Genomic DNA, 20,491 nt, shown 5'->3' on the forward strand with positions numbered 1-20,491 from the left:
GGATAGAAATGCAACGAGTGATACGGTATTGATAACCCCTAACGCTGATCAGAAATCGTAGTAGAGCACTTAAGTTCTTTGTAGTTCATCCCTGTAGCGAGAAATCGTAATGTGGTTGTCAACCTTTCAGGTAGTGATGATTTCTCTCATGACTGTCTTTTGTTTTCTAATCAAGGGGGTAACAAGCTGGAGTAAATATAAATAAGACGTTAATATTTTTTTTGTAAGGTTTTGGTTGAAATGAAAAAATAGTGTCCCGAGGAGATTCGAATCCACGACATTCGGCTAAATACGCCGCTGCGCTATCTTGACTTCGATAGTTCGATCCACTCGGGCACCAACTCCCCATCTCAACCTACAACCTTTCGAATTTTCTCTCTTTTTGCCATTTTTTGGTGTCGGAGAGGATCGATGTCACGATAGCTCAAGTGGTAGAGCAGCGGCGTATTTAGCCGAAGGTCATGGATTCAAATCCCGCTCGTGACACTATTTTTTCATTTCAACCAAAACCTTACAAAAAAGATTAAATAATTGAAAGAAGTAATTTGGTCAATAGGACACTAAATATAATGAATAAATAAGACATCCTTAAATAGGTCCTCCAATCAGCGGGCTCAAGGGAAAGATCTTTCAACAAATGATGTGGGTATTACGGCTTCTGTTCAGGAGCCACTTCTTGCACCATTTCCTCTTCGATTTTTTGCTTTTAATATGTAAATAAACAGAAGAGTAGCACAAGAAATCGTCATCCATTTTGAGAAGGTAATTCACTGGTTGACGTTCGGAGCGACTGGCTGTGGAGCGGTCGTGAATGCCCCCTCAAATTTCAGGCACTCCAAATGGAGCTGTACGGCTTGGCGCGATTCCATTTGGAGTGATCGTGAATGGCCACCTTTAGAGCGTTATTAGGCGGCATCAGTGTGACTGTAATAACGTTGAGAGGCCAGGAATTGCATCATCAAAACATAAGCATTACGCAACTTCGAGTTTGACAAATTTGAGATTATGGCTACTGAGCAAAGCAAATGACGTTCATTCAACAAGATAATAAGTCATGTAATCTAAAAACGGACCTGAATGATCTAAGTGTAATTTATAGAGGGATTATGAAACAAGACAAGCCCCTATCTGAAATTTGAACAATACACATTAGTAAAAGTAAGTCATTTATATAATTATTTAATTAAAAAAATAGCCTGCACGGAACGTTAATATTTAAGAGAAGAAGAGGTGAATCCGTTGCGGCAGAGTGTGTAACCTCCCACAAAGGATAAACCTTAATTATGTTCTAGTCCTTCATTTATATACACACATGAACATACATATGTAATGTAAATATATTTTAGTATTTATTTATTATTAGAGTTAAGTTGCAAATATATGTATATATCAATTAATTAATGTTTTTAGTTGAGAAAAAAAGTTAGTGTCAAGAGCGGGATTCGAACCCACGATCTTCGGCTAGATGCGCCGCTGCTCTACCACTTGAGCTATCGTGACCTCAATCCACTCGGACACTAACTTCCCATCTCAACCCCACCTTTTGAATTTTCCCTCCTTTTTGCCATTTTTTATCTCAACTAAAAACCTTAATTAATTGAAAGATATTAATTGGTCAAGCGGAGCACAAAAACTAGTGACAGGCACCCGGTGTGCCGGTGTTCTTCCATTGAAGAAACTCATGTTTGAAGTGAGTTGGGACCAAATTCAATGTCACTGAGATCTGATCCCGCCTCTTCCATTGATGAGTGCCGTGTCAATTTCTTTCAATTGCGGCCACTGGTCCCCTTAGGCGTCCGAAAAATGTCCAGAGGCGACGGTGGGGATCGAACCCACGACCGCGGGATGGAATGTAAGGTTAACCTAGAATACGGAGGAAAGGACGTCCCTTAGCGTATACAACAACCCTCAAGTGTTGTGCACCATGAGATTGTAACAACTACAACTTAGTTTCGGCCTAAAATGTTCCTTAGCAAATCAACACTGTTACCAAGTTAGTAACGTTTTGCCTTTACGCCATTACTTGACTTTTCCTTTAATTAATTTACAGTAGAATTAGAAAGTCTTTAGTATTTTAATGAATAGGAACGGGACTGTAATAATGGGAAATTGCTCCATTACGTATGTTACAGCTCACATCAAGTTCAACGAGTATAAAGACCGTTTAGCATTTAATTGAACAACAAGGGTGGCGAGCCAATCGGTTTGAGGGAAATGTGGTCCGTTCTTACAATGGGAGCACAAATCCTCGGAGTAATGAAGGGGTTCGGCAACCGGGTGCTAATGTAAGTCTGCGGTGAGGCGAAGTGTCGTTGGCCTTCTTCGTCCCGGCCGATCTATATTAATGTCTTAACTTAGGGGCTTTAATTACACTTTATGACGTCAACTTCCCCTCGGTGGCTTCTTTTAAAGCATCACCTTCCTGGGCTTTATACCCGGACCCCTTCCTTCTAATTACGAAACGGGGATTTTTCATTTAGAAAACTTTACCACGGAGTTCTTACTCAGATACTTAGTCGCGCCAACTTCGACAATATTTTTCCAGCGAGTGTCCTTCTCCTAATGAGGTAATTTAATTGTTCATTACCAACAATATTCTGTTTCCATCGAAAAAATAGAAAGAGAAGTGCTAACTGCTGAGTAAGTGAGATTACGTCTACATTACCAATATCTTTACTTTGTTCTACATAACTGCTTAATCCTAGATTTTTTCGTGTATTAATAATACAACATATTTCTTAAAAATTACTAATAACTAAAATTAGAAACGTTAACGATGTAGTATTTTTAAAATTCCTATCTTATTAATTAATATCTTACTCCCTCTCTCTCTGTCTCTCTCTCTCTCTCTCTCTCTCTCTCTTTCTTTCTCTCTGTCTGCCTGTCTGTCTGTCTATCTATCTATCTATCTATTTCTATGACATTATATAAAATTATAATGTTCTATAATAATCTTTCATTCTGACATCATACACTTGCCTCAGAGTACTCGTTTTTCCTCGGGAAGGCTATTGCACATAACAATAAAATTATTAAGACGTTATACTTATATGAAAATAAAATTATGTTAGGACAAAATGTGACCTTTCCCCCTAATCTGTTTTCTACTATTTTTACCCAAAATGTGCAGGTCAAATGCCAAAAATAACAAAACCAATAATAATTATATGAAAGGTGTGAGTCGATTAGGCGGGGTGATTTTTTTTGTAACGTATTCTACCAAAAGTAAACAGCCCAGTTGAATAATAGTTAATAAAAAATCATTACAAAGTGTAAATAAAGGCCTGGCATTAATTCAATTTTATCTGAATCTTACAGACTTTAGTTATTTTATGAGGTAGACAATATATCTCAGTATGCAAACAACCCTAAATTAGACAAGGGTTGCGATTCCGATTTTTTGTTGTAGCTCAAATTTACAATAAGATTAATAAAGTATAACAAGCACTTAAATTCAGGAAATAGGAAGTGAATACGTAAAACGGAAAGTATGAACCAGGAGCAGGGAAATTTGAATATTTGTAAGAAGCCGGTATTTGCAATGTTAACAAAGTAAACGGAGAGCAAAGGGAAGTTTTATTTTTTGAATAACATTTTAACTTTTCAACAATAATCAATACAAAGATTCTAATTAAGAGAAGAAGAAGAGAAAAACTGAAACCTTGGAAGTTAACTATCTAGCTTTAATTAAAATGAGTTGGTACAACCATTAGTTAAGAAAATTCAGATCAATACAGTTCGCTTCATGATATTGAAGCAGCGGAGGGAGCATAAAAAACATTGAAAAAATATTCATCCTGAAAAAATAAGCTATTCGTAAATATATTTCCCTTGATTTTCGTAGGGTGAAAACTACCTGTCGTCATCGCCGTTCATTGAAATGGAAATCGAGCGGCACCAGTTGGTAAGACACGGCCGCGGATCAGCTGGAATAGCCACTTTCGTCGAGACGGTTTCTTTTTGGATTAAAAGTTTAATAGATTAACGCCGAATTAATTCTACTTGTTTAGCATGCCGATTTCATTTATTATGCGCCGTAAACGTTTTAATTCACTTTTGAATAGTTTTTCTTAGTATTATGTAGTAAATATTGATTGATCTAGTGAAGAGATCAAAGTTATCGCAGTAATATTAAGTGAACTGTTCGTGGAGTTGAACCAAATGCACGGATGTCTTCTGAATATTCAGATCATGCTATCACATCATAATGGATGTACTATCTTCTAATTTGCGCTAAATCAGAACACGATTATTGAGACAAGTGGATAATCTCGACCTTGTGTGAAACATGTTTGACAATCTCCAAAAACAGATACCTTTTAGAATAATTTCATTATTTTAATACATTGAGAGGCAAAAAAAAAGTAGACTTCCTTTATATTGTTAATTATCTCTTAGAGTCTCCATTGATCATCTTACTAAAATATTGGTCCGTTTTTAAGGATTAGAGGTAAATAAAACACGGATAAAATCTCCCACTTGTGTTAACAATTGGATTTCGTAAGTAAATCTTTGAATAGTTAACTAACTTATACCGAGAAAGGTTGCTCGATGTGTCCCACATACTGGAAACATGCCTTGCCTTGGCTACTTACAGGGAGCGTGTAGGCATGCCATCCAATCTGAAGATGGTACTCGAGCACTGCAGCGAGTTTCATAGTCCCCTGTTCCGCTTTTTAGGAGAAATTGGGGTTTTCATATTGTATATAATATGTCTTATGTGTTGTGTGTTTATAAGTTTTGTCTGAGTGCATGTATTTATAAGCGTGAATGGCGAGGAGTGAGGGTGAAATATAACGTCATCATCGCCCCTCGAACTTTGAGAGCGTATGAGTGTGTGTTCGGGGTCGTTGGCGGAATATTTATAAAAGTATATATCGACCCCAATCAAGATTAGTTTGAGTATAGGTCGGTGGAGGAATGTCAAGTACTCCACCGACCAAACGGAATGAGTATATTGTATGGATGTATTTATGTGTGTGAATGTATTTATTTGTATGAATGTAGTGTTTGAAAGTGTAAATAGAATACAGACTTAGTAGGGGGCTGAAATGACCTTGATGTCGGAAGCCCTAGTCAAAAAAAAAGAAAAAAGTTAACTAACGTTCCGGTAGTTGGATTTTTTAAGTTACAAATTTGTTTGGGAGATGGTTTTAAGTGAAACACATTAGGCTAGAAACATACATTTGTTGGAATATGGAAAAGAACTCAAGCTTATGTGGCCAGGGTGCTTAACATTCTCAGAACAAGTGTCCGAAGGGTCTTCCATCGCTACCAAGATACTGGGGATTACTTAAGAAGGCGTGAATCAGGCCGTCAATCAAGTAACGACTTCAACAAGTTAGAAATGTTAATGCCAGTTACGCACTATAAGGCGATGTCTTTCAGAAGCTGGATTTCGTGCGTTAAGGCCTGCCACTGGTCCAGAACTTCTGACAAGGCACAGAGCAGCTCGATTGAATTCCGCAAGAAATCACATCGATTGTTCTGAGCAAGGTTGATCTAAAATCTTGTTTTCGGATGAGTCAGGGTTTTGTTTAAGGTCTTAAGAGGGCCGAAAGAGAGATAGAAGATATAGAGAAGAACAGGAGAGTTATCCCCGCAACATTTCCACTACGGAAAAATTATGGCAGGCATTTCTATGGAAGGGAGCACGGACTTGAACTTCATCGAGTGTTCCCTAACAGCTGCAAGATGCATTGAAGATATGTTATCAGAAGAAGTTCTTATATACCATTAATTGCCGACGGTTTTATTTTTATGCATAACAATAATTCCCCACATACCTAGGATCGTTGGTGACAACTTGGGCTTCAAGGTTTAAAGTGGTCAGCATGTAGTCCGGATTTAAAACTTATCAAACACGTGTGGGACGAGTTATCAACTGGGGTAAAATGTCGCCCACTGATGCCAGAGAATTTGCAGGAATTAAGAATGACGGTGTGGGAGCAGTGTGAAAATATTCCAAAGCACTACGTTCAAAACCTCATAAAAATCGAATGCAAGCGGTGATCAACGCAAGTGGAGGAAATACTCCGTGAATTGAATATTTTCTTCATTGTTTCCATAACAAAATTTTTGGTAAAATTGTTTTACCGAGTTTAATTTTTTATTTAGCTGTACGATAAACTGTTCTTTAAAAAAAAATTATAACGATTGCAAGTATTTACTAAAAAAAGAGATAATGTGAAATATATAAAACATGTACGATATTTATAAAACATAAAATTATACGATACGATATGATGTTTCAGTTTTAACAATTTAATTCGTAAATTAATTAAGGTTTTTTAGTTGAGATAAAAAAGTCAATGACCGAGCGGGATTCAAACCCCATTTATTGAAAGATATTAATTGGTCAAGCGGACCACGAAACTAATGAATAGAATTAATTCGTAAATTTGCACATAAATCAATTCTGAAAAGAGCATGAGTTTTTAAACTAATATTGATCTTGCCTAGATAGTAATTATTGATTTGGTGTGAAATAATTAGCTCTTTAATAAATCGGGATGGTTCAATTTTATATGATCATCAATATGTGCTAAAAATGGATGTTATAACAATAAAAAATAAAGCCAAAATAGTGCTTAAATTAGAAACTATGTAATCTTTAATAGTTGTGAACTACTTAAGCATCAATAAGAAAATTGCATTTAAATATTAATAATTTAAATGTAGTTGAGGAAGAAAATTTCTGTCATGAAGTTTAAATCTATCAAGGTTATCCTTACATAAGGAACAAAGTACTGTCTCTGTTAAAAAAAATTGTTAATTGCAGTTTCATATCATACAACAACCCATAAAATATGATTGATAATTGTTTTATAGTAATCAGAGCTGTTCTTTAGATCTTATGATGCTTAAAAATTGTTCATTTAAATTTTTCAATAAAGGAATGTACACATTTTGGAAACGTATAACGAAATTAATCGTTAACAATGAAATTTTTTAAAAAACGATCTTGTGATTTGCAAATACCATTCAAACCTCAAAACACAACCTTGTGGTTTTGCAAAAGGCTTGTAATCATTAAGAATTTTTTGATAATTAGAAAAAAGATTTTTATAAACAATGTATATACATACTATTCAAACCTTGAGATAGTTGTAAAATCTGCAAACCATGTAATTAAGTACCTGTTAACAGAAGAAAACCATTTATTTGTAATTGTATTGGTAAATTAACATACAGTCCCATAATTTTTAAGATCTTGTGAAAATAACTACAAACTACTCACTGGTAATTGTTAGTTGCACTTATAACCAAAAAACTTAAAATAATTTTATATTATTTTTGTTACAATTAATGAATTTTATTAGAAAATAGTATTATATTGGTTTAAGTTTTTTGGTTATAAAAAACATAAAACCTAGTATGTTGCAGCCTTGATTAATCATTAACAAGCATACTATATTCACGATCCTTCTGTGGCATAGGAACCCACACTATTAACGAGTATCTCAGACAGAATGGACAAAAAGAAAATGAGTGAACTTTGGAATTCACTCATTGGACCAGTGTTGGTAGGAAAGAAATTACAGAATGTGTCAAGGGAAGCAGGAACAAACTGCGAATCCTAATAGGATTCCTAACAGGACACTGCAAATTAAATGGACACTTAAAGAAAATTGGAATAATACAAGATGGCACATGCAGATTCTGCAAGGAGGCAGAAGAGACACCAACACATTTACTAACAAACTGCACTAGCCCGCAAGAGGAATTGTTTTGGGATGTATAATGTGACCATAGAAGAGCCTCAACCATTGAAACTGGGCCTACTAATCAAGTTTCTTGATGAAATAGTACTCACCGATGTGCTTTAGGCAAAGCACGGGAATACAATAGCTCTCAAAGGGCGCAGTATACTACACCCTGGAACCATATCTACATCTACATATCTACACATTCACGATGACCCCTTGTTGCACATAAAAAGGAAAAATGATTTGAATACACATTGCGATATTTCTCAGTGTCTCTGTCAACAGGGGTTGGCTGTTAGTTACAGGTTTTCTATCGACCTTCTCAGTATGGTCCTATTGGATAGATACCATGAGCTGGAGCGTCCCGGCAAAACGGTCTGGGTAAATCGACAGACAGGTCTGGAGGGTAATGAAAAAGCAAAACTCAAGCACAGCGATCCAGTCCTCTGATGCTAAAAACGCAATAAAATGTGTTTAAAGAAAGTGGCCGGATCTGTAGACAAGCTCATGCATCAAGAACAGTGACGATGGCCCGTCTAAGTGTCCATGCAGACAAAGGTTGTTGGATGCGTCCCATTTGAATGATGCCATTCCTTGGCTCCATATATAGAGGGTGCAGAAATGCCATCCTATGTGAGAATTGCGCGTGAGGACGCAGCAAGTATTTGGGTCCCCTGTCTCGATGTTTTGAGGGTACAGGACTGTTTTACTATATAGTATTTTATAGATATCTCATCTTGTGTTTCTCATATTGAGAATGAATGTTTTAGTTAGCGTGAATATGAAGTGTGAGAGGGCTGATGGCGGAATATTGAGTACCTCATCGACCCTCAGTTAGATTATTTATGTACTATGTGTACAGGGTGATGGAGTAATATCCAGTACTCCACCACCTAACTAAGTAAATGTTATGTAAATAGGAAAGAATGTATTTACAGTTTGTGAGAGTGTGAAGGAATTGAATTGAGAACCTGATTGCGTAGGAGCGCTGGACCTAGCTAACCCCTGAAGTCCAACCTTTTTGAAGTATGCCGGTTTATTGTAAATTAGAAAAGCTAGAATTACTGGCAGACTGCGAGACGTGATAGAGTCAACTCCATACACGCGTGTATTGTACAGGAGGATTTGAACTTATATAGATGAGTTATTAATAATCAGTAAATAAATAAAAAACAAATTTCCAAATAAGAAGCCAAAATCAAAAGGTTTTACAGATAAAATTGGTTAATAAAAACAAAGTCAATGATTGAAGTGAGTAGTTTCAATACATTTACAGATTGGTATGTATTCCAAATGAAAAACACAAATATTTTACCATTATATTTGCTAACATTTACTGTAATTAAGAACATTTTATACTTCAGCGCTTCTTTTAAAAACTAAATAATTTACTCTAAATTTAAGTGTACACATAATTATTTTTCAGAAATTATTGTAATAGGTTCAAGCTAACATAAGAAAAACAATGGATATATACATAACTGATTATGTCCTATAAATATAATAAATATACTCTAATAATAATAATGTTATATATGTATATACAAGTTTAACGTATACGTTGAACATGAGATTTAATGTTCTTCAAGATTTACAACTCCGCCTATCGAGATCTCGCTTTAGGAACTTAAAATTCGAAATTGAAGACATCCTCCAATTAACGCAGTTGCCGAATAACTAACGGAGTGCCTCAAAGTTTACCTTAGGATAAAATTGCTCCTCAAGATCGACCGGATAATATTAATTACCGGCGGAAAAGGCGATTAAGCCGAAAACGGAGGTGGGCAAAAGGCGCAGAGTTCAATTAAAGTTGAAGAGAGGGATGGCTTTCACAATTCAGGACCTCTTCTTACTACACCATTTCAGAGTGACATATGAGTCCGCGAGAACGGAAGGACTAACAAATAGGCGCTGCAACATCGTGGACAATGACTTCGTTTGGGTTCTATCGGCCAAGCGAAGCCCATCGGGACCACTTAACATTTATATGATCAGAGTCTCTTTAGATCCCCGGCCCTGCACTATTTTAAGCTACGGTTAACCGCTGAGAATCCCATTTACTGCAGCCAAAATCATCAAATAATATCTTCGTTAAAAAAAAAAATTATGGCATGGTCTTGAAGAGAAAAGCAACTGCCAAGCTTTCGACCTATTTTAAGGTCATCACCAGGGTAAATAATCTTAAATATGTCCGCATATTTAAATTTTTTTTTACAGTGGATTTCAAATTTCATTGAAGACCTAAANTATATATATATATATATATTAGTATAAAAAAAAGTTTAAGAAAGTTAAATCTTAATTTATAATTAATTTTGGATAGGGAAAGAATTAATGTTTATTTTTGAATTATTTTTTTTTAGTTTTAAGGTTACAAAACGAACAATTTACAAACTGTTTATTTTTGTTAGCTTTAACTTAAAAATCTTATTTTAGAAATTCAAAAATTTAACAATCAACTTACAAAGTGGTCGTTACTACTAAAATTGGAAAAAAATACTACATTTTAATAATAATGATGTGAAAATAATGATGATGGTAATTATCAAACCGTTCATAGTCCCGCAGACTACAGGAGGAAATCTCACAAAAAGTAAGGAGTCTCGGGGATTCCAATTTTTTTGTTTCTTTTATCCGGTTAATACATTATTTAGCACAAACGTAAAGTTTTGGTTTTTTATTTTTTAGGCAAACGATATTGCGTTTTTTTACAGCAAAATATTTTTTTTTAAATATTTTATTTATTATATAAATTTAGGTAACTTGTATAATGTCAAAATTGTTAAGCTTCGATGGCAAAAATTAATTACTTCTTTGTTTCTGAACAAATCTGATTTCATTCATCAGGCGGGAGATTAATGAAAAAGACCGTTACTTAATTTCCAAGAAAGGTCTTAAAACTAAGTCGTTAATAATCCTTTGATAGCTTGGTAACGAAAGTACTGGGCATTGATTTACCGTGAATGCGATAGTTTGAAGTGAGCTTTTGATGGATCGATGAATTTCAACCGATCTCTTATTTGGAAATTATACTGGAAAATGATGAGCAGTTTGATCAATACTGAACGACAAATCTGACCGAGGTTGGACAGAGATAACCAACATTCATCATATTGGATTGAAGCCAATCTAGAATAATCAGAACACCCGAAATGTGCGATTGTTTTGGACGGTTATAAAATATCATGTGTGCAGGTCGGTCGTGATAATAATAAAATAAAATAAAGTCATCGGTTTTCCTGATTTTCTCAACCATCCAGGTGGGGAGCAGTTTAATAGCTAAAACCTGTAATAACTCTGGCCAAAGGTAACACAGAATCCGTCTATTAATTACCTTCGGAGCTCCGTCCGAACCCTAGATGATGTCGCACTAAGGATGCGGGAGGCGGCAGTCGCGTTATTTTGGACCCGACAATTTTCAAAACGTAAAATACATCCTTCTTGAAAATAAAAGAAAAAACAGTTGGAGGCTAATTAATAAGTGGACTGGAAGCGATAAGGAAGCGAACAGGATTAAACAAGACAAGAAAGATTTTCGGGTGGGAGTAGAGCTAGGATAGGATTTTAGATTAGCCGCATTGGGGGGGGGGAATTATAATTCGATATATTTGGCGCGAACAATCAAATTATGAAGTCTTAGCTTTTCATTAAAACAGAATGTTGATACGTTAAGAAAAATTATTCAAAAAACTCATTATTTAAAAGAAAACATTTTTCAAATCACTCTACATAAAATAGTAAAACAAATAATAATTTGGTTTACTTAAAAAAATTCATTTTCAAAACATTCCTTAATTGTGGTTAATTGCTGTTCTCTAAATGTTGTATTTTGTGAGGAGTCTGAGGTTGCACCCGCCTTGCTCATTTGCCGTACCTGAGGGATAAGGACGCAGAAGACAGGATGACATAAATGTGATCCTGTGCCACAGGGAATTGTTCGACGCTGCTAAAGTTTATCTAGAGAACATTTTCACGTCGGAAAATAGCAAAGTCACCTATCAACAACATTATTATTTTTAATTTAGTGAAATTTTATTTAACTTATTAGCCTTTTGAAAAAAACAAGTTTTCTAAAATAAGAAAAAATACCATTAATAGAAATGACCTGAGGTAGGTGAGTATGGCAATTCACTCTTTGGAAAAGTCAATCTCGCTACTTTTGTCTAAAATGTATCAGAGTTTCACTTCTGTTGTCCGGGTGATGACACTTTTTTTTTGGCTTCTTCCAAAGGAAATCTGCCATTACAGGGGTGATGTCACTTGGATGTAAGTTAAGAAGGCCATGTTAAGAAGTATTTGCAAAATAACTTCCGGATCAACCTGTGGACTATTGCGGACTGTGCAGATCAGGGTAATTTAAAATGACGTAACAGAGAGAAAAATTTCTTCTTCTATTATATACTTATACAGTTGAAGATACTGATGACTGGCATAATAATTTTTCAGTTCTTATCAATCAATCAAATTAAAAAACAACATCACGAAGTATGCCGGTCACGTGTCCAAGCATCTACGCATCTCTCACTTTACAAGGAGGTACAAATTTCTCCTGCATTGTTCGACCTACATGAAGATAATTTTGACGGTCTTTGTCTCAGTGAGTTGCGATAGCTATTTAAGCTAAGAAGTGAGGTTTTGCACTTAAACTCGGCTGTTTGAATCAGAGGGGAATTGGGAATCTGTTCTTTGTGTAATTCGCGCTCTATTGAAACTGTATTCCACTTCTTGGCGGAGTGCTCATCCCTGGATGAGATTCGGTTATTGCATCTCGGATGTTTCACTCTCCCCAGCGTTGGCCTGTTACGGTTTTTGCGTGGCTCAAGTTCGCGGCTCTTAATTCGTTACGCTAGACAGACATGGAACTACAGATATAAGTTAATTAAGGATTGATTAAGGTTTTTAGTTGAGATAAAAAAGTCAATGGCACGAATGGGATTCGAACCCACGATCTTCGGCTAGATACGCCGCTACCACTTGAGCTATCGTGACCTCGATCCACTCGGACACTAACTGCCCATCTCAACCCCACCTTTTGAATTTTCCCTCCTTTTTGCCATTGACTTTTTTATCTCAACTAAAAACCTTAATCAATTGTTACATATTAATTGGTCAAGCGGACCACGAAATTAGTGAAGATAATTAAGGAGTTTAAGTTTTGTATTGTATAACCAGTTTTTCTATTCTCGCTTTCGTATGTTGTTATTTCTCCTTTTTTTCAATTTATTGCCTAAGCTAGAACTTTTATCTTCTTTATTGTCTATTTTTTCGTTTCTGATTGTTTAACCAACGACCTCTGGCAGACGGATCCAAGATCCATGTCCTTAAATGCTTTGAAATCACAATTGTCAGTTTTCCTTTCTTAAATTCAATAAAGCATTATCATTATATGTGTGGTGATGATGACCGTTAATCGATGATTATTCAGAAATCGTGAGATGCTAACTTTGAGTGAGTAGAAATACTTTGATTGTATATAAAAAATATATTTTGCATTGTATAAATTAACTTTTCTCCACATCCTACATGTATTTGTTAAATTTAAACAATGTTTGTAAAACCCAGGCCCTGAAGATGATCTCAATAAAGATCGAAACGTTGGCACGATAAAGAAAATGTTTTTCTGAAANAGCCCGAAACGTCCATGTAATTTACTAAATTGAATAAAGGTTTTCAACCACGGAGAACTTGGAATTTTTCAACCTATCAATAGAGAAGATATGAAACGGAGCGTTGGTAATATATAAAATAAGATGATTTTATAGCATATTCCTTTAATTCTACAAAAATAAGAACAATACGTATTCTGTAAAGCACACGTTCCCTTTAAACATATCAAAAAATGCTAACACTTTTCCCAAATAGACCCTTCAGGAAGTATATTTTTTGAGCTTGAGAAATTTAATTAATGGTTAAAAAAAATTTAGAGTTTTATAATCGCTTTTACAAAAACAGTAAAGGTGTTCGATACAACTCCACAAAGCAGCTTTGCAAAGCATACCGCCTTTTTAATATTCCCCTTTTCCAGGCAAGAGGTGCGTTCCCTTGTTCTAAACTTGATGTCAAAGTAGGAATTCCTTTCTACAGCCCACAAAGGAATTAAAGCCCGGAGAATTTCTCAGAGCTGTCGCTCAATTCGACAATACAATTAAACAGTTTGAAGTCAGCCGGGCAATCGATCTGTCGTTTCACCACGAACAATAGCATCCCATCAAAGCCAATGTTATCGCTAGCTACGGTTTACCCGAGTAGCGCATTTTCACTTCATAACAAGCCGCACGCCACTCGCTTCTCTCTTCTGCGTGACATGTTCAACCCAATGTATTAAATAGTAATGAAGAAATTTATTGTTACATTATGTGTGTGTATATATATATACACACACATAATGTAACAATAAATTTCTTCATTACTATTTAATACATTGGGTTGAACATGTCACGCAGAAGAGAGAAGCGAGTGGCGTGCGGCTTGTTATGAAGTGAAAATGCGCTACTCGGGTAAACCGTAGCTAGCGATAACATTGGCTTTGATGGGATGCTATTGTTCGTGGTGAAACGACAGATCGATTGCCCGGCTGACTTCAAACTGTTTAATTGTATTGTCGAATTGAGCGACAGCTCTGAGAAATTCTCCGGGCTTTAATTCCTTTGTGGGCTGTAGAAAGGAATTCCTACTTTGACATCAAGTTTAGAACAAGGGAACGCACCTCTTGCCTGGAAAAGGGGAATATTAAAAAGGCGGTATGCTTTGCAAAGCTGCTTTGTGGAGTTGTATCGAACACCTTTACTGTTTTTGTAAAAGCGATTATAAAACTCTAAATTTTTTTTAACCATTAATTAAATTTCTCAAGCTCAAAAAATATACTTCCTGAAGGGTCTATTTGGGAAAAGTGTTAGCATTTTTTGATATGTTTAAAGGGAACGTGTGCTTTACAGAATACGTATTGTTCTTATTTTTGTAGAATTAAAGGAATATGCTATAAAATCATCTTATTTTATATATTACCAACGCTCCGTTTCATATCTTCTCTATTGATAGGTTGAAAAATTCCAAGTTCTCCGTGGTTGAAAACCTTTATTCAATTTAGTAAATTACATGGACGTTTCGGGCTCCTGGCCCATCATCAGGACTAAATATAGAGAAATCTCATGGTATAATTCCCAATCTGAAGGCACACCCATCAGTAATTTCCAATTTTTTAAAAATAAAATTATTTATACCTGAACTATGCCAATGATATATATATATATATATATATATATAATTTTTAGACGAACCCTTATATATGTTGAGGGGAATGTTTCATTACCATGTGTTATACCAATAAGGGACTAAAATAAAATATATGTGCCAATTACAGTTTTAAAACCATGTTTACGACATTCCCCTCAACAAATAAAAGGGGTCGAAAAATAATATATATGTATCACTGGCATAGTCCAAGTATAAATACTTAAAAAAAAATTGGAAATTAGTGATGGGTGTGCCGTCAGATTGGGAATTATACCATGAGATTTCTCTATGTTTAATTTCTAATGATGGGCCAGGAGCCCGAAACGCCATGTAATTTAATAAATTGAATAAAGGTTTTCAACCACGGAGAACTCGGAATTTTTCAACCTATCAATATAAAATGATGAGATTACAACAGTCCTAAAACCAAGTCTTGTATTATGACGAGTAGAAATGCTGGTACCATCACAATATAATCTTAAATTAGACATATGTATACTTTATTTATATAAATTTGAACACACACTAATAATTTATCATGCGAAAAATGTTTTGAAAAATATTATTTCAGGAAGTCTAGGCGTCTACCGCTTGACACGTGAATATTGAAGGGATGTAAACTCATAATTGAACCAGACGCAGGGGTTGTAAGAACAGATGTTACATATTTTGCTGTTTTGACAGCCGCTGTCACGTCTGTACGGCAAGGGAAAACTGTCACGAGTGGCTGGATTTAAGATATTTGAATTTTTGAAAGAAATGTCTTATCGATAATACATATGAATCGATATCGGTAAATGGATGATGGTAAATGAATCGATATGGTAAAATGCTGCCCTATATTACGATGTACTTAGACAAAAAACCGATATCTATTCTTGTAAACCAGCTGTGAAAATTTTAATAATAAAAAAACAAAAAAACAGAATTATAGTGATTTTGTTTATTTTATAATCAAGAATCAAATGAATAATGTCATTACTTACTACCCTCTCAAAAATAGCAGAAAGTAGACCTGCAAAGAATTACCACATTTAAACGAAAATGACATTATTATGCCTTGCCAATTTGGTTTCATGCTTATTTATTTTACTTCCATGCAGCCGGCCAAAGTGGTGGATATGTTTGTCCATAATTTCAATGTAAAAAAGCATGTGGGGTGGTTGTTATTAATGTGGAGAAAGCGTTTGACTGTGTTCGGCACAGGAGGTCTCATATTTGAACCCATGTCATATCAATATTTTTAAATATATTCTGTAATATCAACAGGAAATTATTTGTATAAATAGATGGTATAAGGTCACCTTTAAGAAGTGTAATAACTGGGTCCCACAAGGGTCTCTTCTTGGACAAACCTTATTTAACGAAGTGATTACAGCAGGGGCTGAGCCGAAGGTCGTGGGTTCGAATCCCGCTCGTGACACTAACTTTTTCAATTCAACTAAAATCTTACATAAAAAGATTAATTAATTAAAAGAAGTAATTTGGTCAACCAGACCGTTAAATATAATGGACTTATCTAATATATTGGTAAATGTTCTTTGCAAGCTAAAATCTACAGCTGGACTGGCTCTTTTTTCTTATATGTCCTTTATAAGACCCCGTGCGTTAGGAATGATCCTATCCGCAGAGAATTGCCAGTAATGTTTTAAATATTAATGGAGAATCAGACCAAATGGTAGCAAGATTGGGACAATACTGTTTTCTCGAAGCAACACATTACCAATCGTGTCAAAATGGATAATTCGCCTACGTCATGGGCTAAAGAATTACCCGGTCTTTAACAAGGTTGGACAGTAAAAATAAAACAATTTATTTATGAACTACACGTACATCCATTAATAACTTACGGTGCTCCTATTTGGGAAAATATATCGAACTCCACGTTTCCCAATATTCCAGGTAGTCCAAAATGCTGCTTTAAGAATAATTGGAGGATTCTACGTTGGACTCCGATAAACTATACGCATGTAACCGTAAACATACCTAGCTTAACAACCCTTGTTTATTTATATTAGGGAAGACTTGAACTGCAGTAAATGCAAGCATCAAAGACTTAAGCACAGATTGTCTAAAAAATAATAAGCATTGTTAAAAGGAAAAGCGTCGGCCATTGTACCTTTTTTAACCAACTGATGTGATAACTATTATTCGGAGATCGTGAGATGCGGTCTGTCACACCAGGTTTCAGAAAAACATTTTCTTTATCGTGCTACGTTTCGAGCTTTATTGGGATCATCTTCAGGGCCTTTGATTTATAAACATTGTTTACATTATACAAAAACATGTAGGATGTGAAAAAAATGAATTTAAACAATGCCAAAAGTATTTTTTAAATACTTTTAAATTTTTTAAATACTCTGAGTCTAAAATTTTTAGCATTATTATTTTTTTTTTTTACGAGGGTTCGCAACAGGAGAGGTTATGTCAACCTCAGGGTGCCGGTGTTTTTGAAAAAAAGCCCATTTGTAAGTATGTCGGGGTGGAATGCAGGGCCGCTGGATTCGAACCCGGGACCTTTACGTTACAGTGATGAGCGCCGTGTCGACGCCTAAAGCGTTGCGGCCACCGACGCCCCCCTTTATTATTCTTATTGTCTTATTTAATTATTGAATTCATGTACAAATCTATTGTTGTGTTTAATACCTTTTTTGTTTTGTGTATTATATATTTTTTATATTCAATCAAAGTATTTCTACTCACTGTATTACACATGTGATACTTAATAATAATAAATACTTTGATTGAATATAAAAAATACTTTTTTGAATTGTATAAATTCACTTTTTTTCACATCCTACATGTATTTGTTAAATGTAAACAATGTTTATAAATCCCAGGCCCTGAAGATGATCTCAATAAAGATCGAAACGTTGGCACGATAAAAAAAAATGTTTTTCTGAAACCTACATCACACCAGACCGCATCTCACGATTTCTGAATAATCATCGACTAACGGTCACTAATCACCACACATTTATATTTAATGTAGACTAGGAGAAAAAAATGCAATAATGCCCTGAAATCAGTTGAATACAACTAGGTAAACAAATAGAGTAAACCAAAAATTAAATGCAATACAATTCATTCATACATACATCATCATTTAAGAAGTGTAATAACTGAGGTCCCTCAATTTTAACATATTGATAAATGAACTTTGCAATCCAGGCATACAAATGTATAAATGAGGATGAGACAGTTCCAGTTTGTGTGTATCAACACGTCGAATCATGTTATCCCATTATTTGCCTGTAATATCTCCAATATTTCGAGATATTGGTAGGTTTTACTTTTTTCTGGTTTGAAAGTAATACAAACAGTAGTGTAGTTTGGTCAACTCCGATCCTTGAAAGCCTAGCCACGCTGCATTGGACAGTGATACACGTATCGACATTTTGCCCTCTTCAGTGGTGGGGTAATACTGAAGAAGATTGGGCAAGATTGAAAATGACAACCCAGTGAAGCTAGGAAGACGAGGCTAATCAGAAAAAACTATTCTACAAATAAAAATACATTACTCAAAACTATAGCGACATGATTCCACATGATGTACTCAAAGAAGAACACGATTGACAAAATAACACGAACTTGTGAATATGATGAAATGTTACGATTGATAAACCAGCAAAACCAGTCTTACCAGCACATACGATTATCTTGTAGAACTCGATAAAAAAATGTAACTATTAAATGTGGCCGCTTCAATTTCGGTTTCATATCCAAGTTATATATAAGTTGATCCTTATGCTTCAATAAAAGTAAAAATATACGTTTAAAATTATATTGGCCGTTTTAATTGAAGAAAATATTATGTTGTCCGGAACATAATGGAGGTTTTTATGTTTTCTTTCAATTACCTCTCTATAGAATATTGTAAACAGTTTACGTTTGATGGATGTCAAACAGTTTACCTTTTGTACGAATGCCAACAAAAATATTTGTTTTCCTCAATTAGTTTTCGGTATTTGGGAATCATTCGGTCTTTACGCAGATGTCAAAGTGTGATTTTCACGTAATTTCGATTTATGAGTTTAAATTCGGTCAGAAAGGTGCCTATACTGCCAGAAACATGAATGAAGTTTGGTTATGGCAATGTAGAAGAGAGCACCGTTCTGAGATGTTTTAAAAAATTTCGAGAGGGAAGCTAGCCTTGAAGACAAAGAAGGTCGTGGAATTACTTCTTACCTACAAGATGATGTTTTGCGAGCTTTGATCGAAGAAAATTTCAGAACGAGTTCGAAGAAGTTCGACAACTTGCAGAGAATCTTTTCGTTAACAAATCGACCGTCGCTGACAACCTTAAAGTAATTGGAAAGGTGAAAAAGCATTGAAAGTTGGGTTCCTCCTGCGTTAAACCACTGCCAAAAAATCATCGTTATGAAGTTTGCGCAACACTTCTTTGCAGAAACGAACCTTTTCTGGATAGAATTGTTACTTGTGATGAAAAGTGGATTGCATACGTGACGTTGTGGGCAGTGGCTCGACAAAGAGAAGCAGCACCACATTTTCCAAACCACCATATCATCAAAAATAGTGATGTAATTTGACGGGTTTTGTTTGGGTTGATTTATTAAAGCTTCTTGAATCCTGATGAAACAATCAATGCCGAAATGTACTGAAGAAATGCACCAGAAATTGGCATCATTGAAGTTGGTCTATCGCATCTAGGCCGATTCTGTTTCACGACAACGCTCGGCCCCATGACTCACATATGAAAATACGAAAACTGTTAATGCCAAAGTAAGCAATATTTTATTAATAATTAATTCAATTTCTACGGACATAAAAAAGAAATTTTGTCAATCCAAGAACGTGCTGGAGGGAGAAAACGACGCCATTTTCCTGCGAGGCATCCTAAAACCACGGTTAGTTGCTCTCAAGTTGTCATCCTGTATGTACGAATGTACCTTTTGCTTTCGCACTTCTAGTTGCCTTCAACCAGTACGCACGAACGTCAGAATCTGGATCATCGATCTTTAGGCACCAGTGGATGCAACATACGTACCAAGACATCGCTGCACTTCGTTAAGCCAATTTTTACTGTATATTCTCTTCTTTAACGTATTATATTAATATTTATTATATCAGAGTTTAATTTAATTTCTTTGTTTATATAATAAATTTGTGTTCAGAAGAACAATTCATTATTATAATTTTTATTATCGTATTTAAATCAGCCGGCAACTATCCCTGGTAACGCATGGACTTGGAGGGTAGTTATATAATACGGCGTCTACAAAACACTGGTGGATTATGGTTATGCGATTATGCCTCGCCCTCCCTATTCTCCAGACCTCTCGCCTACCGACCACAATTTTTTTAGACACCAAGACAACGTTTTATAACATAAAAAATTTATGGTTCAAAAGTCGTTTAAAAATGCGTTTATCGAATTTGTTAATAATAAAGAATCAAAATTCTATTCAGAGGGTGTAAAGAAATTGTCATCACTATAAAACTGAATTATTTTTCGGTCAACTAAATATAATGGTTTTATATATACAGGGTGAATTGCTACTCGTGCTACAAACTTCTCCAGTAGATTC

General features: G+C 35.2%; 1 protein-coding gene across 2 annotated transcripts in view; it reads right to left on the bottom strand.

Annotated features, from left to right (window-relative positions):
- Positions 1–20,491, bottom strand: part of LOC106667697 — a 152,580-nt gene that overhangs the window by 69,695 nt on the left and 62,394 nt on the right. The window contains exon 1 of one of the 2 annotated variants that reach the window (XM_024230668.1): positions 11,044–11,099. The exons of the other annotated variant lie outside the window; for it this stretch is intronic. The gene's annotated coding sequence lies outside the window, so the exon portion shown is untranslated. Of the gene's footprint in view, positions 1–11,043; positions 11,100–20,491 lie in introns of those variants that run through there. 2 annotated transcript variants of the gene reach the window in all.

This window comes from Cimex lectularius, unplaced genomic scaffold (genome assembly GCF_000648675.2).
Source record: "Cimex lectularius strain Harlan isolate CLEC.00 unplaced genomic scaffold, Clec_2.1 scaffold70, whole genome shotgun sequence".
NCBI classification, from domain to species: domain Eukaryota; kingdom Metazoa; phylum Arthropoda; class Insecta; order Hemiptera; family Cimicidae; genus Cimex; species Cimex lectularius.